Genomic DNA, 27,256 nt, shown 5'->3' on the forward strand with positions numbered 1-27,256 from the left:
TCTCCATGGCAAAATTTAATCTAGCGGCTTGGCTTTTCAAGCGTCATATTCAAAGAGATGCAAATTCGTCAGAGCTGAGACCCCAGCTGACTTTTAGCACTTTGTGAATGTCAAAGGGGCTTAAAGGTTGAAGCGTCTTTACCTCCCTCCATCCTAACTCATTCTAAAAAAAAAATTAAAGGCTGAAGACATGATCAACCTGCACCTATTCATTCTGAGTCATTTTCTTCTATGTGGATATGTTTGCTATAAATTTATTATTTAACAACAAAAATATATGTAGAAACAGAAGGGAAGTTGACAAATTCAGAATCAGTCTCCAAGTCACAGAAAAAATAACACACACACACACACACCTCAAATAGTAATCATTATATTTAGTTCTTCATTTAATCATTCTCAATTGACTGGTTTAGGCACCAGTATTAACTCCTGAGTAATCTCAGTTCCTACACAGCTATTTTGCACAATCCCCTTAAGTGATACAAGTAATGGGTTTATCATAAAAATAAGAGGTGTTAATGAATATCCAGGATAAAGACTGGGTGATGGGGAGTGTTTATGTTATAAGTAGAGTTGGCCAGATGTAGCTCCAGTGTGGCTTCTGCTGCCATCTTTACAGAGTGTAACCTATTCTACTAATGGAACTTTTGTAATTTCGGGGAAACAAAGAAAAAGCAGACTTAAATAGATTGGTGTGTCTAATTTCCTAAGGATCATAGATTCCCAACCCTACTTACAAAATGAAATAGAACATTACATGTTTTAGCTAACTAACATTTATAGAGTACTTTTTAAAAAAACATTTTTTTTTTGGCGGGGCAATGGGGGTTAAGTGACTTGCCCAGGGTCACACAGCTAGTAAGTGTCAAGTGTCTGAGGCCAGATTTGAACTCAGGTACTCCTGAATCCAGGGCCGGTGCTCTATCCACTGCACCACCTAGCTGCCCCTAAAAAAATTTTTTAATGTAATGTCATTGTGGTATAGTAAAAGAAAAATCTTGAATTTGGAATCAAAGGACCTGAATTTGAATCCTATCTCTGCTACTTACTACCTGATCTTGGGCTCAGAGATGTTAAGGGGCCATTCCCAGGTACTAAGCAACAAAGCTAGGATTTGAACCCAGATTTCCATGAAAGATAAAATTCTCCCTCCCCCCCTCTCTCTCCCTCTCTCTCTCTCTCTTTCTGTTTTTCCCTCCCTCCCCCCCCCCCACACGTTGTTGTTTTCTTTCTTTCTCTCTCCTCTCCTAAATCCATACTGCTCTTTGGCATTGACCAAGAGTCATCATAATCACATCTCCTTTCTTGAACATTTTTTTCATAGTTACCTTGTGAAGAAAACAATACTACTTTCATTATTCCCTTTTTACCTATGTACATACCACTACTAAGTCACATAGGGGAGGTACAATCCCTGATCTTCTGAACCTAGGAATAGTCGACTACCCACTCTGCAATTTGGTAGCTTAGAGTAAGAATAAATCTTAATTTTCTAGATCAACCTCCTCACTTTCCAAATAAGGAAATTTTCACAGATTGATTATTTAAGTGCACACAGTGAATTCTTAGCAGAGCCCCAACTAGAATCCAGGTATCTTTTTTTTTTTTTTTTAAGAATTAGGATGGGAGAAGTAAGCTCTGTGATTATTCTTTATTCTTTTGAGGAGTTGCAGTGACTGAATTGTTCAAAGACTGGATGAAAGAAATTTAAATAAAAAAGAAACTTTTTTGCTCATTTTTATAAGTATCAGGAATTTTCTTAATATTATACAATGTTATCATTACATCTCACTGAGAGAGAAGAAAAAAGGGATGATTGTCTCTTTAAGAAAGTGGTTTGGGCAGTACATTTTGGTTTGAAAGTCTGTAGACAGTGGCATTAGATTGATTAGGTGTGTACATGTTGGCTGAGAAAGCTGTAGAAAGGGGAATGGAAGTGTTTGACAAGATGAAAGACTATTCAACATGTTAGACAGCTGGTTGAGTGAAGAGATCTATAACAGCACAGTAAAATGTACTCAGCAGTAAATGATGCCTTCATTGCACAAGCCACTCCAAGTTAGGTCACACAATTTTAGTCTTGCATGACACATACAGCCAAACAAAGTTTTAAAACACAAACTAAGTTGATAGTTGATGTGTGTGTGTGAGTGTGTTTGTGTGAATGTATATGTGCACATATATGTGTAATGTCCAAGTAATTTAGGATAATAGATTTAGGACTTAAAGGGATTGTAGAGATTATCTGGTCTTAAGAGTATCACTTTATGCATAGGAAAATTGAAGCTCAGGGATGCTAAATGGCAATCAAATTTGAGCTTCTTGAGGACAGGGACTATCTTTTGCCTTTCTTTGTAAACTCAGTTCTTAATATGGGAGGCACTTAAATCTTACATGGGGGCACTTAAATGTTTATTGACTGACTGACTTGCCATTGTTCCACATGTATTCCAAGAACAAGTTGGGAACCCACTTCTTCTACCTCTAAAATCAATATCCTCACACCAATATTCTTGGTGTATTCCTTTGTGAGAAACAATTGCAAATGAAGAAAGGAAAACCATTGGAAAATTGTGCTTCTCTGTGTTTGGCACAAAAGACTTGTCCACATACTAATGTATGACTTTGGTCCTGAGTCATACAGTGTAACGAGTTCATGAGTTTTACTATTTAATAAGTAAAGGCAAAGTGCTCTAGAATACCAGAAATAGTGGATTGAAGGAGGAGATAATTTAACAACTGACAAATAAAATGGATAACAGACACTCAGTTATGAAACAAAAGAAATGGTTCTTGTTGGTGTGTTTGCAGTAATTAAACTGGCTAATTAATTTTCATAAGATCACAGACTACTAGACTTTGAAGGAACCTTAGGGATTTTCTAGTCTAGGCCAATAATTTTACAAATGAGGAAACTAAAGCCTAGAAAAAAGAAAAGACTGGTCCGGTGCCAAACACATAGTAAGTGGTAGTAAGAGGTGACACAGTGAAGAGCATGCTATACTTGATTTCATAGACAGCCTAAGTTAGACTCCTGCCACAGACACTAACTAGATGTGTGACAATGAGCAAGTCCCTTAATCTTGGTTCCCTTGTGTATAAGATGGAGAAAATAATATCATATAACTTCAAGTTTCTAATAAGTACAAAATGAGATGATACTTGTAAAGTGCTTTGTAAACTTTAAAGTATGATAGAAATGCTAATTTTATTTTTTTAATTAAAATTCAGGGGCTCTGACTTGAGATGCAACTTTCAACAAACCATTTTGCCTTTGCAATCACTGAATATCAGAGATAGAAAGGATCTTAAAGGACACCTAAAAGAGTTTCCCAAATGTAAGACACTATAGCTAAGGAGTAAATGACTTGCCCAAGGTCACAGAAATTGTGCTGTAGCCAAGACTAGATACCAGGGCTCAACTCTTGATTCATCATTCTTTAAAAAAAATTACATAATATCATTAAGAAAGTAGCTATAAACCATTTTACCAAGCTCCACATTTTACTACTATTTAAGAGTGAACTCTGGTCATAGTGAGGCAATTGGTTTTATTATACAGTCAAGGTAGCACAGGATGAGAAAGGTAGATCAGCATTGATCTGTCTATGTCTGAAATTGAAGATACATTGAAATGTTTACATATAAAGCTTGAAATAGCCAAGATAACTCAAATATCCATAAGTGACTTTGTTTAGAAAAAGGAGGAACATTTGGAAATTATCTCATTTGATTGTCTCATTTTATTTATGAGGAAATTTGGACTTATGGATTTTAAGTGACTTGATAGCAACTGAATAAAACAGCAAGGAATGCAATGCAGATTGGACGGAATTCAGTTTGCCACATTATGTCTCCTGTGAAACCTTGAGACTGCTGAGGCATTTCTTCTGGTAGGACTTCTAGGTTATAGAGGATTAAGTTCATGGACCTGGGAAAAAAAGGTATTTTTTATTATTTCAAGTAGAAAACTCATTAGTTATTAAGCACAATAGAAAAATAATGTCAAAACACCTTAGAATAGGTAGACATTATCTGTTTCTTTAAAGGTCACGACCAGTGCCAAATATAGACATATCTTTATAATGGAAGAGCCACTACCTCATCAGGGAGATTGATAACTTCAAAGATATTTAACTAATTTAAAACATACACCTTTTTGAGGACTCAAGAAAACTGCTTCCTCTTCTAGGAAGTCTTCCTTCACCCATCAATTGCAAATGATCATTCTCCTGAGTCCAGCGCAATTCAACATTTAAGCACCTACTGGTCCATAATGACTTTGTGCTGCTAAGATACTAGAAAGTCAAAAAAGAGCAAGAAGAAAAGAGCAATAGAGCATAATCCGAAGCATCAAGAGTACAGATGTATAGGTATGTAGGATAGCATAAGGCTAAAAGGTATATAGGATGGCATAATATTGTATAAGACCTTGAATGCCATCATCAGGAACTTATACTTCATTTGTACTACTGATTTTTTTGAATTAAGTAATGATATGATTTCCTAACTCTTTGTGCCTATCTTGTGTACCTTTTTTATTATTTATTTGTGTATATATTTTATCAATCCTTTTTAATAGCAAGCTCTCTTTTGCATGTTATTCCTTGATAACAAGGACAATGTGTCTGCATGTGCCTCTATACCTAGCACAGGGCATGGGAGTGCTAGCTGAAAATAACGCATTATTGAATGCAGCTCTTTACCATAATTAGTAATTATTCTAAACTAAGCTGTATAATGAGGTGTGACTATAAAGTCACATGGCACACTGCTTAACAAATGTAGAGATGTTTAGGCATCCAAATGCATGCTGTCCTTCAAAGCAAGCACTTTGAAAGTCTTCATGCATATTCTAATAATTCCCTTGATCCCATGCCTAGAATCAGCTTATGAGCCACACCTTGAAAATGACCTTATGACTTTGGCAACCCACCTTGACTTGGGCACAAAACACAATTGCCTAGACTGTCCTTAATGATCAGACTTGACCCTGAAGGATTTTCATCAGTCTCTAAAATTCAAATTTGTCTTCACAGGGCCATGTGCACTAAAAGCAGAGCAGCTACTATCTTGATTAACTTTAAGGATAAATTTGTGCTTCAACAATGAAAGGAACCAAGGAAAAGGACTACTACTTTAAATTTCTTTTAAAATGATGAACAGGTTGGTGGGTAATAGAAATGATGGGGTTATTAAGAGGGTATTTGGAAATAATGGAAGGCTACAAGGAGCAATATTCTATATGTATTTTTAGAATTCAGTAAAAGTGGTCCCATTTTCAAATATTTTATGTTCTAATGTTCTTTTTTATGCCATATCAGATCAGACTTAGAATATAACAAATTAATAATTAAGGTATGGATCATGATCCATGGGAAGCATCATTAGAAACAGAGAGGGCAACAATAGAAAAAGAAGTATGGATAATGACATTGGTATTGATGAAGTCACAGTTCTATTCAAAGTTCTATTTTGTTTGTTTATTTATTTAGTTGGTTGGTTTAGTTTTCTTTGGTTTTTTGGTTTTTTTGTGGGGATTCCAACAATGATGAGGCAGAATAAGGACTACAGGATAAAATCTGTCTCAATGTAACTGGAGACAAGGTAGTGGCAATAATTCTGGGTCTTGACAAATTTGGTTTGGTTCTATTTTGCTTTTACTGAGTGTGTGAAGTTCAGGAAACTCACTGCCATACACAGAGACCTATGACCCTGTCCATAATGGTAACTGTATATTAGGGTTAAGGAGATAGAATAAGGTATGCCAGAATGACACCTTCAATAACAAATATGGCTCTATTGGTTGTACAGCATACAGCTTTCCTTCAGTTAGATGACTTGGGATGAGCTTTTGAGTGGTTATTTGAAAGGAAAGGACATCTCCAAGGAAGGTATAAGAGCTGCTTCCCCTCAGTGTTCTTCATATTAGTTAAAATGACTCTGTAAACTGCCTCTACCTCGGATTTCTGGATGAAGCTTTCCAGATAATGACAGGTTACAGGGAGCTAGGTACAATGTATATTTTTGAACAGAATTGAAAATTATTTGAATGATTCAAATTCAATAGCTCTGAGTTCTCCAATTATGCCTATTCATATTGAACTCAGACTAAGACATGAGGTAAAGGAGCATGAATGCAAAAGCATAGTAGAGACCTGTAACAATAGCATTACTAGAAAGGAACCCACAAAAGGACAGGGTGAGATCATTTTTCCAGCCAAAGATACCTTAGAAGTTCAGCAGGAAAGGTTTGTTGTATCAGGGTAGGAGTAGAGCACAAACCTGTAGACATGCTATGCAGATCCAACCTCAGGCCCAGAGAATCAGGCCTCATGAACTTCTGAATGGGCTGTAGCAGCAGTTATTTCTGGAACTCAACCAACAGATGGTTAGGGGGTCAAGCAGTTGGCCAGGGGGAGATTATAGGGGTCTCTTTGCTAATAATGAGACAGGACTCTGCAGTTTCCCCATGCTTAGATCCAGGTTGCAGTCTTTGGTGGTAGTACAGGTGGGAGAGGAGCACAGGCACACAAGAGCTTGCAGCCACAGTGCAACAGGATTCTCTACCAGGTTAGAGAGCAAGCAGGCCTATGGTTGCTTGCAGACTAGAACACAGTCCAGGGGAGTGGAGAAAATACCTCCCCTTAAAATTTACCATCTTGGACCCCCTAAAACTTGGGGAAGTGTGTCCTGGAATCAGTGCCCCACTTTAAGAAGGAGTTAAAAATCAGGAAATAGACTGGTAAAATGAGCAAACAGAAAAAAAATACTGACCCTAGAAAGTTTCTATGGTAACAAGGAAGATCAAAATACACCATCAGAAGTCAACAAAAGCAAAGCTCCTACATCACAAGCTTCCAACAAAACAATGAATTTATCTCAGACCATAGGAGTGCTCAGAGAGGACTTGAAAAATAAAATAAGAGAGGTAGAGGAAAAAATGGAAAGAGAAATGAGACTGATGCAGGAAAATCATGAAAAAATGTCAATAGCTTGAAAACCCAAATTGGTCAAAAGGAAAATAAGGTATGAAATTTCTCTGAAGAAAATCATTGCTTAAATAGTAGGATTGAGCAAACAGAAGCTAATGACTTTATGAGAAATCAAGTCACAATAAAGCAAAACAAAAAAATGAAAAAATAGAAGGCAATGTGAAATATTTCCTAGGAAAAACAACTGACATGGAAAATAGATCCTGGAGAGATCATGTGAAAATTATTGGACTACCAGAAAGCTACAATAAAAAATAAAAATAAAAAAAAATAAAAGCTTAGACATCATCTTCCAAGAAATTGTCAGAGAAAATTGCCCCGATATTCTAGAAACAGAAGGTGAAATAGAAATTGTTGGGTTTTTTGCGGTTTTTTTGTTTTTTTTGTTCGGTTTGGTTTGGTTTGGTTTTTCAGGTCTATTTTTTGTGTAAAAAAAATTATTTTATCTTTTCCAGTTACATGTGAGAGTAGTTTTAAACATTCATTTTCATAAGATTTAAAGTTCCAAATTTTTTTCCCTCCCTCCCTCCCTCCCTTTCCTCCCTGATCCACAAGACAGCAACTAGGTTACATATGTACAATACACAAGTGCTCTTTTTATCAGTTCTTTCTATGGGGGTGGATAGTAAACTTTGCCATTAATCCCTTGGGATTGTCTTGGATCATTGTATTGCTGAGAGTAGTTAAGTCAATAATTACTCATTGAACAATACTGCTATCACTATGCGCAATTTCCTCCAAGTTCTGCTCACTTCATTATACACCAGTTCATGAGTCTTTCCAAACTTTTCTCGGATCATCCTGTTTGTCAATTCCTATAGCAAAATACCATTCCACTAAAATCATATACCACAGCTTCCTCAGTCATTCCTCAATTGATGGACATTCCCTTTATTCTCAATTCTTAACCACCACAAAGAGTTGCTATAAAGATTTTTTTGTATAATTTCCCCCCTTTTCTCTTTTTTCATGATGACTATTATTGTTTCCATTACATCCTATACCCTTCCCCATGATATTTATTCTATTATCCATCTTCTTTCATCCTATCCCTCTTCAAAAGGGATTTGCCTCTGTCTGTACCCTCCGCCAATCTGCCCTTCCTTCTTTTGCCACTCTCTCTTTATCCCCTTCCACTCCTATTTTCCTGCAGGGTTAGAGAGATTACTACACCCAATTGAGTGTGTATGTTATTCCCTCCTTGAGCCAATTCTGCTGGGATTGAGGTCTTTGAGCCAATTCTGATGAGTGTTAGGCTCAATTACTGCCCAGATTCAATAGATTACTCCACCCAATTGGGTGCCTGCTTTAATCCCTCCTTGAAGCAACTCTGATGAGTTCAAGGTCTTTGAGCCTTTTCTGATGAGTGTAAAATTCATTTACTGCCCTGCTCCTCCCCCATCTCTTCCCCTACTCCATAAGCCCTTTCCTTTTTCTTTCATGTAGGATTTCACCTCTGCCCTTCCTCCTCCCCCAGTGCATTCTCCTCACCCATCAATTTAACCCTAAAGATGTCATCATGGGGCAGCTAGGTGACAGAGTGGAGAAAGCATGCACCCTGGACCCAGGAGGATCCCAGCAAAAACCTGGTCTTAGACACAAGACAGTCATCTACTGCATGACCCCAGGTATGTCCCCCCATTCCAATTTTTTTATGATTCTCTAGGGTATTGTATTTAAAAGTAAAATTTTCCATTCAGTTCATATCTTTTCATCATGAATACCTGAAAATCTTCTTTTTCATTAAAGTCCTTTTTCCCCCTCTGAACGATTATGATCAGTTTTGCTGGGTAGGTGATTCTTGGTTGTAATCCCAATTCCTTTGCCCTCTAAAATATCATATTCAGTTCCCTCCAGTCCTTTAATGTAGAAGCTGCTAGATTTTGTGCTATCCTGACTGGGCCTCCACAGTACTTGAATTCTTTATTTTTGGCAGCTTGCAATATTTTCTCCTTGACCTGAGAGCTCTAGAATTTGGCTATAATATTACTAAGAGTTTTGTTTTGGGACCTCTTTCTGGAGGTGATCAGTGGATTCTTTCAATTTCAATTTTACCTTCTGCTTCTAGAATATCAGGGTAATTTTCCCTAACAATTTCTTGGAAGATGATGTCTAAGCTCTTTCCTTGATCATGGTTTTCAGGTAGACCTATAATGTTCAAATTATCTCTCCTGGACCTATTTTCCAGGTCAGCAGTTTTTCCATGAAGATATTTCACATTGCCCTCTATTTTTTTTATTCATTTGGATTTGCTTTATTGTGTCTTGGCTTCTCATAAGGTCCCTGGCTTCCATTTGTTCAATCCTAATTCTTAGGTAATTATTTTCCATCAGAGAGCTTTTGTACCTCCTTTTCCATTTGGCCAATTTGACTTTTTAAGCTGTTGACCTTTTTCTCATGTCTTTCCTACATCACCCTCATTTCTCTTTCAAATTTTTCCTTCTCTAATGTGATCTTCAAAGTCCTTTTTGAGTCGCTTGATGGCCTGAGGCCAATTAATATTTTTCTTGGAAGCTTTAGATATAGGGGCCCTGATGTTGACATCTTCCTCTGACAGTACACCTTGATCTTCCTTGTCACTGAAGAAACTTTCTATGGTCCTCACTTTTCTCTGTCTGCTCATCTTGCCTTTCTTTTACTTGACTTTTTTTTTTTTTTTGCAGGGCAATGGGGGTTAAGTGACTTGCCCGGGGTCACACAGCTAGTAAGTGTCAAGTGTCTGAGGTCAGATTTGAACTCAGGTACTCCTGAATCCAGGGCCGATGCTTTATGCACTGTACCACCTAGCCACCCCCTCTTTCACTTGACTTTTAGCTCCTTAAAATGAGGTACTGTTTCCAGGCTGCACTATCCCAAGCTTCAGAAGTCCCAGGTGGTATCATTTAAAGAGGATTAGGTTCTTTACTTATCTGGCCTGTTCTGTGGTCCATAGATGACCCCAGAACAACTTACTAATCAACCAGCTTTGTGTGTTGTGCTTGTTAGCTCCGATGAACCTGTGCCCCTCCCCTACCTGGGCTACTGCTACTCAAACCTACCTCCTGGTCCCCAGTAGGGGTAAAACCAAAGTTCTGCCTCAGCACCAGCATAGACCCCTGTAGTCTCCCCCCTGCTAAGGGCTCAGCCCTCTCACCAGCCTGTGAGCTTAGTTCCAGACTACACTGGCATTTCAGCTGATCCAGAGGATCTGGTGGTCTCCTTGTCTGGTGAGGTCTTCCTAGGACTGGATCTGTGACTGGGTGACAGTGGGGTCCGGCTCCACTCCTGTCTCAACACAGCAGTTCCTTCCTTCATGACCTTCCAAGACATTCTTGGTTAGAAGATAATTTCAGCACATTTTTCTATGGGTTTTGCTACTCCAGGCATTGTCCTATGGCATTATTTGGATGTTTTTTGGAGAGACCATGTCATGAGTTTGTGAGCTTACTGCCTTTCTTCCCCCATCTTGGCTCCTGGTAAAATAGAAATTGAAACAATCCACTTATCACCTCCTGAAAGAAAACCCAAAATGAAAACTTCCAGGAATATTATAGCCAAATTTGAGAGTGCTCAGGTCAAGGAGAAAATATTGCAGCAGCCAGAAAGAAACAATTCATGTATGGTAGAGCCACAGTGAGGATAACACAAGATCTAGCAGCTTCTACATTGAAGGATCATAGGCCATGGAATATGATATTCCAGAGGGCAAAGGAATTGGAATCACAACCAAGAATCACCTACCCAACAAAACTGATCATAATATTTCAGAGGAAAAAAACGGGACTTTAATGAAAAAGAGTACTTTCAGGTAATCATGATGAAAAGACAAGAACTGAAGGGAAAATTTGACTTTCAAATACAAGACCCTAGAGAACCATAAAACACTGGAGTTGGGGGACATACCTGGGGTCCTGCAGTGGGACCCTATGGAGTAACCATGAAGATTTGGGTGTGAATTTGAAGTACTATTGCCTGAACAACTCTAATAGGCTTGTTGCCCATTTACTACTTAGTTCATATTAATTACCATTCCAGAGTTAATTCATAGAAAGGAATATTTATTAAGGTAGTATAGGAAGAACAGTTTGTACATAAAAATTCTCCCCAATTTTAGGATACATTCTCCCCCAAATATATACAGTACCCAGGCCAGAGTGGGTAAAACCTTATGAAACACATGACAAAATGAAAACTCACAGCTGCTGGCTTCTTATCTTTGTCCTTTTTTACCCTCATGAGTTTCTTATGAAGCTCTCCTGAGATGTATCAACTCTTTTCTGGGCCATGACAGTTGGAACAATTAAGCCATACTTCTCTTTGCCCAGAAAAATCACATTCTCTGACTTTACTAAGTTCATTAGAGGGATGTACATTATCACCTCTATTATTTAATATTGTATTAGAAATGTTAGCTATAGGAATAAAAAAAGAAAAAGGAATTAAAGGAATTAGAATAGCCAAGGAGGAAACAAAACTTTTACTCTTTGTAGATGATGTGATGGTATACTTAGAGAATACTAAAGAATCAACTAAAAAACTGCTTGAGACAATTAACAACTTTAGCAAAGTTTGAGTATATAAAATACACCCACATAAATCATCAACATTTCTATACATGACCAACAAAACTCAGCAGCTTGAGATAGAAAGGGAAAATCCATTTAAAGTAATCAGTACAAAATACGTGGGAGTCTACCAGGCAAGACAAAGCCAGGAACTCTATGAACACATTTACAAAACACTTTTCACACAAATGAAATCAGACCTTCATAATTGGAAAAATATCCATTGCTCATGGATAGACCCAGCTAACATAATAAAAATTACAATTCTACCTAAATTAATTTACCTATTCAGTTCCATACCAATCAGACAACCTAAAATTATTTTATAGAGTTAAAAAATTACAAAATTCATCTGGAAAAACAAGAAGTCAAGAATATCAAGGGAACTAATAAAAAAATGCACAGAAGGTAGATGAGCTGTACCAAATTTGAAGCTATACTATAAAGTGGCATTCATTAAAACTACTTGGTAATGACTAAGAAATAGAATGGAATAGGTTAGGCTCAGGAGGCACAGTAGTAAATGACTACAGTAATCTACCGTTTGATAAACCCAAAGACTCCAGATTCTGGAATAGGAACTAAGTACGTGACAAAAACTGCTGGGTAAACTGGAAGATAGAATGGCAGAAACTAGGAATAGACCAACATCTTACACCTTATACAAAAATAAGGTCAAAATGGATTCAAAATTTACACATGAAGGTTGATACCATAGATAAGTTAGGAGAGGAAGGAATAGTTAACTTCTCAGATCTATGGAGAGGAAAACAATTTATGTCCAAACAAGAGATAGGAATATTATGAAATGCAAGATGGAAGACTTTGATCATATCAAATCAAAAAGGTTTTGTACAAACAGAAACAATGCAGCCAAAATTAGAAGGGAAACAGACAGCTGGGAACAATTTTTACAGCCAGCATTTCTGATAAAGGCATAATTTCTATAATATATAGGCAATTATACCAAATTTATAAGAATAGAAGTCATTCCCCAAATGAGAAATGGTCAAAGGATATGAACAGACAGTTTCCTGATGAAGAAGTCAAAGCTATTTATTCCCATATAAAAAAATGCTCTAAATCACTATTTATTAGAGAAATGCAAATAAAAACAACTCCGAGGGAAATTCTGTCTTCTATCTGGCCTTGTGTATTGAATTAATTGTGACATGTGGAATAATCAAAGATAAGACTCTGGTTAATGAAAATGTATCTTCCCATGCCATGGTAATTAAAGGGACAACTTTAAATTCTCTCATTATATCATTTGCCAAAAGGCCAACAGAACCTAGGAATTATAGGTTTTGCAATATTTTAAGATTAGCTTGGTTAATATGAAAAAATGCTTGAAATAACTATTGATCAAAGAAATGCAAATTAAAATAATTTTGAAGTACTACCTCACACCTATCAGATTGTCTAATATGACAATAAAGGAAAATAATAAATGTTGGAGAAGCTTTGGTGGTGGAGCTGTGAACTAATCCAACTATTCTGGAGACCAATTTTGAACTATGTCCAAAGGGTTATGGGACTCTTCATACCCTTTGACTCAGTAGTACCACTGCTAGATCTGTATCCCAAAGAGATAATAGAAGAGCAAAAAGGATCCACGTGCACAAAAATATTAATAGCAGCTCTCTTTGTGGTGATGAAGAATTGGAAATCAAGGGAATGCCCATCAATAGTGGAATGTTGAAAAAAGTTGTGGTATATGAAAGTAATGGGATGTTATTGTGCTATAGGAAACAATGAGCAGGAGTTCAGAGAAACCTGGAAGGACTTACATGAACTGATGCTGACTGAGAGGAGCAGAAACAGGATAATATTGTACACATTAACAGCAACATTGTGTGATAAACAATAGTCATAGAATTGGTTCTTCTCAGCACTGTAATGATCCAAAACAGTTTCAAAGAACTCATGATAGAAAATGTTCTCAATATCTTGAAAAAAGAACTACAAATTATGAATGCAGATTGAAGCATACTGTTTCTACTTTTGGACTGTTTTTTTCCTTCTTTTTTGAAGTTTTTCCCTTGTACTCTGATTCTTTTTACAAGATGACTAATGCAGAAATATGTTTAATGTGATTGTACATATACAGCCTATATCAGACTGCTTTCCCTCTTGGGGAGGAGGGAGGGAAGGGAGGATAGGAGAAAAAATTTCAAACTAAAAATCCTATTAAAACAGTTATTGAAAATTGTCCTTATATATAACTGGAAAATAATAAAATACTTTTTTTTTTTTTTTTTAGTGAGGCAACTGGGGTTAAGTGACTTGCCCAGGGTTACACAGCTAGTAAGTGTTAAGTGCCTGAGGCCGGATTTGAACTCAGGTACTCTTGACTCCAGGGCCAGTGCTCTATCCACTGTGCTACCTAGCTGCCCCAATAAAATACTTTTTTAAAGAGTAAAGAAACTACGTGGTAGAGAAATTAAGTGATTGGTCTAGTGTCACACAACTGTATAACTGCCTACATCAGAAGTGGAAATCATGTTTTCTTATTCCAAATTTAGCATTCTATTAACTGTGTCAAAATGCAAAATCCTTTACTCGATTTCCAAAAATCTACTGCCCAATTACAGTATAGGGATGCTTGGCTAGATGGTTCATCTAAAATCATGTTTATGGTGTTATCTGAACTTCAAATACACTATGTGTCCATTGCAAAAATATTATAGCTCTCCTGCTAAAAATTAAAATAAAATAAATTCAGACTATATTTTATATCTTATTCACATAACAACAAAAAGTTTCCCAGTATCTTTCTCTTCCTCCTTTTAGCGTTTTCCCATATAACAAATAATAATTATTTAAGAAAAAAGAGGGATAATTTTGCGTGGCAGAGCCAAGACAAATCCATCTACATACATCCAAAAAATGCCATAAGACAATTCCTGGGACAGCAAAACCTATAAAAGAACAGAGTAATATTATTTTCCAGCCAAAGATGGCTTAAACAGTTTGCAGGGATCATATGCTGTAGGGGTGAGAGGGGGCCTCAGCACATGGCACAGATCCAGCCCCAGGCAGGCCAAACCTCCAGAGCCTCATAATCTTCAGCATCAGCAGTTTCTTCTGGAACTTGGCCTGCAGAACAGTGAGGGGTCCAGCAGTTGCCCAGGGGTAAATAGTGGGGAACTCTGCTGGATCAGAAGAGCAAACTTGAGTGCCAGTAGCCCATTCAGGGAGGGGCATAGGCATTCCAAGCTTGCAGACTACAGAGAATCAAATTTCAATCAGACTTCTGCTTCCGTGTTAAAGAGCAAGCTGGCCCATGGTTACTTTCAGGCTAGGTAGGCTGAGAACAAGCCTCTGCTTTAATCACCTGGGACCACCTGAAGATTGGGTCAGTGCATCCTGGAAATAGTGCTCCACGTTAAGAAGGAGATAAAAGCAAAGAAATAGCCTGGCAAGATGAGCAGGCAGAGAAAGCAACAAATGATTGAAAGTTTCTTTGGATCAAAATACACCCTCAGAAGAAGATAATAACAAAATCAAAGCTCTTATATACAAAGCTTCTAATAAAAATATGAATTGTTCTCAGGCCATGGAAGAGCTCAAAACAGACTTTGAAGATAAAGTAAGAGAGGCAGAGGGAAAATTTGGAGAGATAGAGGAAAAAATGGAAAGGGAAATGAGAGTGATGCAGGTGGGTCATGAAAAAAAAAAGTCAACAACTTGAAAAGCCAAATTTGCCAAATGGAAAAGGAGCTACATAAACTCTCTGAAGAAAATCATTGCTTAAGAAGATGGAAAATAGAGCAAATTGCAAGGGAAGAAAATAGGATGGAGGAAAATACATTTAGCAATAGTAATTGTAAAAGAAATGATGAGCAGGATGCTATCAGAAGGACATATGAAAAATACAAACCATCAACAGAAAAAAAAAAACCTGAATTTATCTGAATACAGATTGAAGTATAATTTTATTTGTTAGTTCCTCTTTCTAAAGTTATTTTGTGTTTTCTTTCACAACCTGACTAATGGGAAGATGTATTGCATGACTGTACATGAATGACTTATATTGTTTTTTTTTTTATTTCTTAGGCAGGAATTAAGGAGGGAGGGAGGAAGAAAATTTGGAACACAAAGTTTAAAAAAATAAATGTGGGGGCAAATAGATGGCACAGTGGATAGAGCACCGGCCCTGGAGTCAGGAGTACCTGAGTTCAAATCTGGCCTTAACACTTACTAGCTGTGTGACCCTGGGCAAGTCACTTAACCCCAATTGCTTCACTTAAAAAAAATATTGAAAAAATAAATAAATAAATGTGAAAAATTGGGTTTGTTTTACATGGAACTTGAGGAAAATTCTAAATAAATAAAAAAATAAATAAATTACAGGGATTTATCTTGAACTTAAGCAAAGGCAAGTAAGGAATATGGAGGGAAAGGTGGGCTTAGAAAGGAATGTGTCTGTGGGTTCCTTTCCCATGGGGAGGAAAAGTGGCAAATTCCAGGATTCAAAGATGTGGCCTTTGAGATTTCAGAAAAACCTGGAAAGACTTAAATGGATGGATTCTGAATAAAGTGAGTAGAACCAGGAGAACATTGTACACAGTAATAGGAACATTATGCTAAGATCAACTATGATAGACTTAGCAATACTATGATGTAAGACAATTCCAGAGGACTCATGATAGAAAATACTCTCGACATTCAAAAAAAGAACTGTATAATTTGAATGCAGATTGGACCACACTGTTTCTACTTTTTTTTAATGTTTTTTCCTTTTGTTCTGATTCTTCTTTCACAACATGACAAATGCAGAAATATGTTTAATGTGATTATATATATATAGCCTATATCAGATGGCTTTCTGTCTTTGGGAGCGGGGAGGGAAGAAAGAGAGGGAGAAAAATTTGGAATGCAAAATCTTATAAAAACGAATGTTGAAAACTACCTTTACATACAACTGGAAAATAATAAAATGCCTTTTATGTTTAAAAAAGAGGAAAAATAGTTAAATTAACCTACATATCACAAAGGTCTAAAAGTATGAACAATGTATCACACCCATGGACCTCACCTTTGCCAAGTAGTAGAATGGGGGTATCTTCTCATAACTCTTTTTTGGAGGCCATGCTTCTCATTTATAATTTCATAAATTTCACTTTAGATTTGTGTGTGTATGTTTGTGTGATTGTTCTTTCAATTTCCATTGCTGAAATCATTGTATATGTTGATTTCTCCATATCAGTTCATGTATATCTTATACTTCTACGTATTCATCATATTCATTATTGCTTAGCGTGCAGTAATATTCCATTACTTTTAGATACCATAATTTGTTTAGTCATTTCCCAATCTACAAATGTCTACTTTGGTTCCATTTCTTGCTATCAAAAAAAAACCTATTATGAACACTTTCTTTTTATCAATAATAGAAGCCTGCTAGTAGAAATCCTGAGATAAATCAATCAGACTACATGATGAGGCATAGAGTCAAGTACTAATCAAAGATACTCCTATTGTATTATGTTTTGACCATGCACATCCATTTTATTCTGATTAGGTAAGGGTGGCATATTTTCATAAGGAAATTAATATGATTGCTCCTGCCCCTATGGAAAATTCATGGGAGACATTGAATAAAATGATAATTGGATGCATGGGAACTGATGAAAGCTCCAAACAAGATGACATAGAGGAAGAAAAGATAAATGTTTTAACTCAGATGGTAGAAATAGCAGCAGTAAGTTGAATTTTCAAAGAAGACACAGACTGATGTAAAGAAAAAACTTCCCAACAGTTTGATCCCTCCAAAATAAATGAACTAGTGTACAAGATAAAAGTTTGTTTCATTAAAAGTTTTCAAGCAAAGGCCAAATGACCACATGTCTTGGATCCTGGAGAAAAGATTTTTTTCTTCACCTGGTTTGAAGTAGACGACCTTAAAAGCCTGTTTGAACTCTACAATTCAATGATTCTCTTGCATGTTGGTAAGAACAGTGGATTTAGCATAAATGGACATAGCTCTTGAGTCCTGGCTTTGGTACTTATCACCTATATGACCTTGGGTAAAGTTCACCCAGCTCTTCTACATCTTAGTTTTCTACTCTTCAAAATATTATAAGAATACATTAGCCCTTCCATACATATTATATTTTATATTATTATAATATATATAATTTAAAGGATCATTTTACACACTATATATATGTGTGTATACGTATATATATATATATATATATATATATATATATATATATATATATACATATATGTGTGTGTGTATATACTATGATCCTTTAATTTTTCCCACCATCATGGGGATGTCCTGTAGACTATGAAAGACAATTTCAAACAAGGAATTCCCCCAAACATTTTGAGCAATAACAGACTTATTAGAATAATTATACAGGTTTCTATTAATCTGCTACTTTGGACAACAGTGATTTGGATATTTCAGTTCTGGTGTGTTAAGAACACATCAGTTGTATTTCATTATTCCATGCAACTTATTTGAAAATGAATAATGCTTTGTGGAGTCTTCAAATAAGGAGATTTTCACTCCACTCAGAATCTTACTCCACTGACAAATGGAAAACTCAACAACCACTCTGAAAATGCACAATATTCATGCTCAAGTTTTGTTTGGTCCTGAATTTTTCATCTTGGAACAATAATGACCTCAGCCCAGGGCATTTCCAGAGGATTAATGACCAACTGAATTTAATGACCCAAACTGCAGCCTACGGCCATCCATACTCCCTTGACACTCATTAATCCCAAGTAGGCTGGCCTTCTCTCTTCTGCCTGCTCAAATCATTCCCAGGTTCAGCCCAATTGGAAGTGGGGAGACCATTGGGACTGAAGAGTCAGAATTCTTTCTCTCTTTCTCCACCCTGTATATTTCTCCAGTCACCTTCTCATTTAACAGGCCAGCCAAGCAGTAATTAAAATATGCTAGGAAGTGACCCTTTCCCACTCCATCTAGACAATAAAGCTTCTATTAAAATCAATAATACAACTCTTAGGGTTAATTCTAAACATTACTTTAATGAGGAATTTAATTTTTATTTAATGAATTTCCAGCATCTGAATAGAAAATTCACACAGAGATCCATGCAAATTGCTTTGTATTATTGTTCTATTCTAGCATAGCAGATCTGTTAAATAGTTCACTTTTAGAAGGATGATGTATGTTTGTGTGTGTGTGTGTGTGTGTGTGTGTGCGCACACTTAAATAAACAGATAGGCACAAGGAATTGTTAAGGTCACATATGTATGGTGAAATCATGCCCAAAGGAAAAAAAAAGTATATAAAACTCTTTCTTTCTCTGTATCTCATGAATTCCTAGGGTGACAGACAGCATAGAGTATCAGGAATTCAGTGGATTAAGAATGACATGATTTAGTTACTAACTCTGGCTATGCTATTTATTCTATGTATAACCTTGACAAAAACACTTCAACTTTCTGGGCCTCAGTTTCCTCTTCTGAAAAAAAAAGATAAACATTTCTTTCAGCTCAGATAATCTTTGTTCTCTGATTCTAAGGTGTTTTCTCTCTCTAATACCATATAAAGTCTTATGTTTTAGTCCTTTCTGGTTCTATAATTCTATATGACCTAGTATAGTCTTAATGTGTGGAAAGGAAACTTGAAAATCTACTGTTAGAGGGAGAGGTGCTAACTCATATTCTAGAAAACTGTACTAGATAAGAGATACATTCTGGTAAAATGTATGGTATGAGTTCTAGAAGGCTGGAAAAAGTATGAGGGCTTGGCATAACTTGCGGTGGGGGAGTTATTAAAGGAGAAAAAACAAAACAAAATTCATCTATTTCATAATTTTGCACAGATTTCATCCTCATTTCTTAGGAAATGGAACACTGTTTTAATTGTTTGTGTCTATATGTACACATCTATAGATATGTGTACATGTGGATACATAAATATACATATATACATATAAATCATTTTATTTATGTTTTAAACAAATATACATGTAGGTATAAACATTATACACATATGAATGTGGCTGTATATGTATATTGGGTGTGTCTTGGGAAGGGGGGTCTTTTCCTCGGCTTTCATTGATACTGGGATCTCCCAGATATGAAAAGTTTCCACTCAAAATGGCTCCACAACCACCCACCCATCAGTGGTAATTGGAAACTATTCTGTAACATAGTTTTTAAAGAATTTCCTAGGGCACTGAAAGGTTAAGACACTGATTTGCCTAGCATCACTCAGTGAGTATGTGCCACAAGCACACTTGAACTTGGGTGTCAGAACTCCAAAACTACTCCTTTTTTAACTAAACCCAGCCCCTCATAAATATGTGGCATCCACTACTGTATATAAATATATAGGTACACATATGGATATTTCATTAATCTATATACACATAGTCACATTTTGCATATATACATGCACGTGCATGTACCATACATGTGAAACATGTGGCTATTTGCATTCGTGTATACATACATGTTCATATATTCATGCATATATGTATATATGTGTTTTAAGTGTGTATATTTCTGTGTGTGCATGTACAGATAGATGATAGCACAATAGCACATGTCTCTCCCATTAGATTGTAATCTCCTTAAGGGCAGGGATGATTTTTTTGTTTCTTTGTATACCTAATTCTTAGCATAATGTCTGACACATAGGAAGTAATTAATTAATATTTATTAATTACATATATGTATGCATGTACATATTATAAACTCACATTAATGCTTAAGTAGTACGCATTTTGGGACTCCATCCCTAATTTCCACTTTACTGGCAGGCTAGGTCTATAGAAGGAAGCTCCTACTACTAATCTCATACGTCTAGGGGTAACCCTGAAGAGCTGGCTTTCTAATAATGTCATATACAAACATCCACCAGTTTATTTCTCATTAAAAAGGAGCCAGTGTATTTAATTAGGATTTAGCAAAATATAGTAAGTGTATTTAGCACACATTTCTCCCTTAAAGTGTGGGGCACACTTTACTACAAATATATACAGGATCCATAGGGAGAGCTGATACAAACTTAAAGTACAAAAGTAGTGATTCTAACATATAAAGAATAGATGTATTAATGGGTCAACTCACATTTGTTCATTATTAGACTTTTTTTCCTTTTGTAGATGTCTTTTTAAGTGTAGCTATTTGCCTTTGAGAACTGGTGCCATTGTAGTGTACTTAGCTGGCACTTCTTTTATTGATGAGAGTCACAATCTCTTTAATTGCTAGAGTCCTTGGATTTCTATAAGCACTTCCTTAGCCATGATTCACTATTAATCTTGCAGCCACTGGTAGTGGCTCTGGAAGACTCTTCTACTGATTGAGGTCAACAGTGGAACCTCTGATGACACCTTGGAGGATCTCCAGAACTCTCAAGGGTGCCTGGGGATTGGAAGTATAAAGTAAACAATACTGTCTTCTTATCTAAAATAGTTCCCTTTCAGGGACTTGCCAAAGGTGCTGCCATCACTGACGATTCCTGTTGCTAAACTTTTTGATTCCAAATTGATTTGAGGTTTATACATAAGTTTGGAGGAGTGTTTGATTCTTTCAGTGATTCAAAAGCTATTTCAGTACAACATGATTAATATGTTAATGTTTTATATAATTGCAGATGTATAACTCATATCTGATTGTTTACTGCTTCAGGGAGGGTGGAGGGGATGGAAGGAAGGAGTGATGAAATTTGGAACTCAAATCCATAAATAAAAATGTTTATTATTAAAAATAATTGGGGCAGCTAGGTTGTGCAGTGGATAGAGCACCAGCCCTGGATTCAGGAGGAACTGAGTTCAAATCCATTCTCAGACACTTAACACTTACTAGCTATGTGACCCTGTGCAAGTCACTTAACCCCAATTATCTCACAAAAAAATAATAAAAAATAATCTATTTAATCTGTTGAGCCATATCTTTTTTCCAATTATCAAAATACTTTATGCTTCTCAAAATTATTAAGAACTTGTTCACACCTAGTTAGAATTTGATTGGTTGATTATTAACCTTGTGATATCTAGGCCCTTTTCGATTCATTAATTAGAAGTAAAATATACATATATATATACATATCTATATCTATATCTATCTATCTATCTATCTATCTATCTATCTATCTATCTATCTATCTATCTATCTATCTATCTATCTATATGTGTGTGTGTGTTGGTTTGTATGCACATACACCCAGAGAAAGAGAGAGAGAAGTGGTATAGATATAGAGATGAAGGTAGAGATAGAGAGATAGATCCAGATCCAGATCCTGATCCAAATCCAGATCCAGATATAAATATACATATAGATATACATATAGATAATTACATAACCACATGGATCCTGGGATGGAGAAGACAGTTCTTGAATACTCTGCCTGTGTCATATAAACCTTTCCTAATGCCTCATAATTCTAGTTCTTTCCCTCCTTTAATTATTTTGTACTTAGCTTTCTTTGTGTCTGTGTGTATGTTATGTACACATATTGTTATATTGTAAGTAATTTGGGGCAGTGATGGTCTTTTTCCTCTTCTTGTATCCTTAGTGCTTAGCACAGTTCCTGGAATATAGTAGGCATTGAATAAATACTTAATGAATTGAATTGGAAGACCCTAAGTGAAAAAGGACCATATGATTATAAATTTAAATTGGAAAGGGACCTCAGAGGTCAAATCCAATATCCTTGTTTTACTTATGAGGGGACTAAGGTCCAGAGAGCAGAAGTAACTTGCCAATTGTTATTTGGCCTTCTTTTAAGTGGTGACAGAGTAAATGATTCAGCCAGGATTTGAACCCAAATTTGCTTATCTCCAATATAGTACTCCTTTAACTCTACCATACTACCAATCATTTTGTCCCCTTGAGTCAAAATGTTTACCTACATGGAAGATGTTCTGATGGTGGGCATCTTCCCACTGAAAAATAGTAATCTAGTCTACATATGACAAAAATCCTGTTAATCCTCAAAGTCCTTCCAAATTGATCAAATCTACCAGAGCTTCTCTTCCACTCCCATAGACTTTGAGAGCTCAGAATCTCCTCCATATAGAAAAGTGCTCAAGCCTGTTCAAACCAGATTGCAAGACCTAATCATTTAATTTAAGTATGATAATTTATACCTCAGAATACTATCTAATATTAATAACAACTGACATTTATACAGTGCTTATTATGTGGCAGGCATGGTGCTAACCACTTTACAATTATTATTGCATTTGTTCTTCACAACACCTTTGTGAGAAAGGTGATAATTTTATCCCCATTTTACAGATCAGGAAATTGAAGTAGAGGTTAAGTGATTTATTCAGGATCAGGCAACCACTAAGCCACTGAGGCCAGAATTGAACTCAGGTCTTCCTGACTCCAGGTCCAGAACTATATTCAGTGAGACATGGAGCTGTCAATAAAGGTTAAATTTATTTTATTGATGATTATTTAGACTTCAAAAGTGATGGAAAAGGTTAATAATGTAGATTAAAGTGTTCTGCACGTGCATTTTCCCCATCCCTGAGAGCCTGTTCTTAACATTTACCAGTAGACTTCTGCTTCCACATTTTTATTACTTCTTCTTGAAGTAGAAATAAGTCCTGAGTAGAGATTTGAATTTGAAATTTGAAATACAGTTAGTTTGGGGCAGCTAGGTGGCGCAGTGTATAAAGCACTGGCCCTGGATTCGGGAGTACCTGAGTTCAAATCTGGCCTCAGACACTTGACACTTACTAGCTGTGTGACCCTGGGCAAGTCACTTAACCCCCATTGCCCCACAAAAAAAAAATACAGTTAGTTCTATGTTTCAATAAGCAAGCAGATAGAAATAATTTTCCTTAATATGTAACCATTAAGAATTATTGGAAGCAGAGCTAAGAAGCAGAATAGCAAGAACTATAATCTGGATCCTTCAATATGATTCCTCTACAAACACTGGGGAAAAAAAACCTACCAGCTTGAATGCTGATGAGAAAATTTGAAAAAAGACAGTATGCCATTTTTTTTCCTGTTTTCCTTGGAATAGAAAGAGAGATCTGAGTATGTTATGATTGGGGCCTATCCAGGGACAAGCCAAACATGACACTCCAGTGTACATGAACTAGAAGAGGAGCAAGACTGTCAACCAGAGCAAGAAGAGGTCCCAGATCCAAACAAGTGGAAGCCTACCTTGTGTGGGATACATGAATAGGCACTGACTTGTAGCTTTGTAATTAACTGAGGCCTTAGAAGCACAGTAGAATAAGGAATATGAACATAAGGAATATGTCCCAGAGTCATGAGTAGACTGTATGTACTGAATTAGGAGTCAGTTCAGAATAAAAAACTAGCTATGTGGCCCTGATTACAGGAACTAATCTGGGCTACATTGTCAGCCATAAACCCAGTAATTAAACTGCGACAGAATAATGAGGATGGCAATACAAGACTAACAGGAGTCTATGGTTCTACTACTCTGGACTACCATAACTTTCTAGCTAGCAATAGTGTCTCAGTCCAGTGACAATCTCATAGGAATTAAAGTCAGAGTCAAGCCAAAAGCAATTTTTGTAGATAAAAACCTAGGTCAAGATTTTGCAAAGCTAAAAGAAAAAAAGAAGAATTCACAAATCTAACACTAGGAGAGAAATTGGAGCAATAACAAGTTGCAGGTCCCTGGCGTGATATCCTGGAATAATCCAATGCTCAATACCCCCAAAAAAGCAGTAGAAGGAACCAAGAGAACATTATCTTCAGGAATACATGGAGCTCAACCTTAGCATAAAATACAGAATCAGGAAAGTTGGCTAGAAGAATTAACAAACAAAAAAGAACCCTGCCATAAAAAGTTAGTGTAGTTACAGGGATGCTGAAGACACAAACCCATAAAATGATAGTAATTCCACAACATCAACAATCAAAACCAGAAATAATAATAGAGCACATACACAAGAACTAGTGATTTTGGAAGAAATAAAGTAGTAGGGTTTTGTTTGTAATTAAGGGCTAAAAAATGATTTTTAAAAAGCAAATGACAATATTAGACAAAACTAGGGAAGGAAATTGTTAGACAAAAATGGGGGAACAGGTGATATTTGAACCTTATTGTTATTTTAACTGGTAAATAAAGGTAAGACTATATAGACATAAAAGCACACAGGTAGAGAAATAAATTTCATTTAATGTGGAAATAGGAGGGAAAGGAGAGAAAGAAAATAGGGTAGAAGAGAGTAGATAAATAGAGGGTTTATTACAAAAAAATACAACTAAGAAGAGTGGCTTTCAAAGAGGGACTTAAAAGAAATAAATAAGAAGAACCTGCTATTGGGCTCTTGTGAGAAAAAGAGAAAGGCGGGGCGGTGTCTGCAGGGAATCAGATTACTTCAAACCTAGAGCAGTAGTACGTAGCTCACACCGTGTTTCTCACTACCCTCTTCTTTATAAAGAGGGGACAAGAAACAAAGAGGAAAAGTATTAGAGAACAGAATGGAAGGAAATAAACAGCCAACAATGATAACTAAGCATGGGGTGGACCCACTGATAACAGGGAAGAAGCTAACAGAATGGACTAGTAAGCAAAAACACCTGAAATAAAGGGCAAAAACTGCTGAATTGTAACTCCATGGATATTCAGAATGGGCAATCTCTACATTTCAGCAAATGGTAGTGGCTTCTATGTCCTGGGGCTGAGATTTTACTAGGATGAAGTAGGTGAAAGAGAGTAGCATTCAGAGAGTTGGGGGTAAAAAGTTAGAAAGAGTAGAACTTTCCATCAATATAAAATTTTGCCAACAATTTCTTGCCCTCAAAATAATAGCAGCAACAACAGTAACAAATCACCACAACATCTTCCTTGGCTGGCCTATCATCCTGTTTAACAGAATCATAAAATTTGGCATAAAGAAGCAGTCTTAGCTATCATCAAATAAAACCAACTCATTTTAAAATTTAAAAAAAAAATTCTGATGCCTAGAAAATTTAAGGATTTTGGAATACTTTTTTTATTGATGTCTTTTGTCTGTATATTATTTCCCAGTGTTTCCAGACTATCTCATGAAAAAGGAACACAACAAAGCAAAAACATTAAATAAAGTGCTGCATCTGAAAATATTCTCTCCTAGTATATTTGTGTATATTGAAGACTCCTAGTATGAGCATAGGAGTTGAGGAGAGTAAGATTGTGAGCCTGCTACTAATTTCATTGAGGAAGGAAGGGAGGTGTTCTGGAGGTTTGTGGAAAACAGCTAACAGGGTTTTGATCCAGTGGTAGGTATAGGTTGTATAAACCTTTAATGAGCAAAGGTTATTGAGTTATTATAATAGAAGTATAGCATTTAAATATTGATTGGGAAAAAAGAGAAGATTCCAACTCCCTCAACTCACCAAGTGAGTCAAGAAAATGAGTGAAAGTGCACGCAATACTGGAAAGGGTAGCCAGAAGGCTACATCTTTGGGAGGGAACCTGAAGATAGAATGAATGGGAAGGGAAAAGATTGAAGATGAAGTAAGTTTGTTGCTTATGGAAAATATATTCTGAAGGGCACAAGAGAAGGGGTAAGAAGCATTTGTTTGGGACTTGTGGGAGAGTGTGTTGAGGGGAATGTAAATAAGAAATCAAGCAGTGTGTGTGTGGGGAGGAATAATGACTTACACAGAATTTAGAATCCCAGGGATGGAGAAAGTATGATCTGAAGAATTTTTTAATCACTGATGAAAAAATTTAGAAAGATTTTCAATGTCAATAGTGCTATAACCCTGGACAAGTCATTTAATCTCTGCTTCAGTTTCCTCAACCACAAAATTGGGATAGTAAAAGCACCTGTTTTTCTGGGTAATTATGAAGATCAAATGAGATAATATTAGCAAAATTGCTTAGCACAATGTCTGGCACATAGTAGTTGCTATGTAAATTATAATTTCTTTTCCCCCTTCCTTCTTCTTCTTCCTCTTCATGCCCACAATGGAGGCTGGAGATGGTGAAGGTATGGGGAGGTCACTGATAAAAAACAAAAATCCCCTTATATGAGGTGATGCTAAGTGAAATGTTGTTATTGTGTCATTTTTCAGTTGTGTTCAACTCTTTGTGACCCCACTTGGAATTTTCTTGGCAAAGATACTGGAGTGGTTTACCATCTCCCTCTCCACTTCATTTTATAGATGAAGAACTTATGTAACTTGCCCATGATCACACAGCGAGTAAGTGTCTGAGTCCAGATTTAAAGTCATGAAGATGAGTCTTCCTGACTCCATACCAAGCACTCTATCTTCTGTGTCACCTAGCTGTACATTAAGTAAAATAGAAAGAGGTAAACAATCTGCACAAAAATAATATAAATGTGAAATTATTTTGACCAAGCTTGGTCCAAAAGAAGAGATAGGAGAAAACACCTTTCTACAACTTTTGGTGAGATGGATAGGAAACATTATAGAAAATATTAAATGGGTTTGAACTATAGATATGAAACACCTAAATCTAATCTAATCTAAAATATAAAATATTTTAGATATATTGATAAGTTTTCATGAATTGTTTTTTTCTCCCTTTTTTGTTCTTGTTTAGAAGGAATGGGTATCTGTGATATACCAGCAAAGAGGTATTTTGGGAATTATAGGTAGTGTAGAAACAAAATATATCAATAGAAATTTTCTTAAAAATAAACTGTGGGTGTGGAACCAAGACAGAGTACAGGTAACATAGCTGAATTATTGCAACATTATCCTCCAAACTTTAAAATAACTCTTCAAATCTAATTTTGGAGTAGCAGAAGCAACAACAGG

The sequence above is a fragment of the Dromiciops gliroides genome, chromosome 2 (assembly GCF_019393635.1).
Source record: "Dromiciops gliroides isolate mDroGli1 chromosome 2, mDroGli1.pri, whole genome shotgun sequence".
Classification (NCBI taxonomy): Eukaryota; Metazoa; Chordata; class Mammalia; order Microbiotheria; family Microbiotheriidae; genus Dromiciops; species Dromiciops gliroides.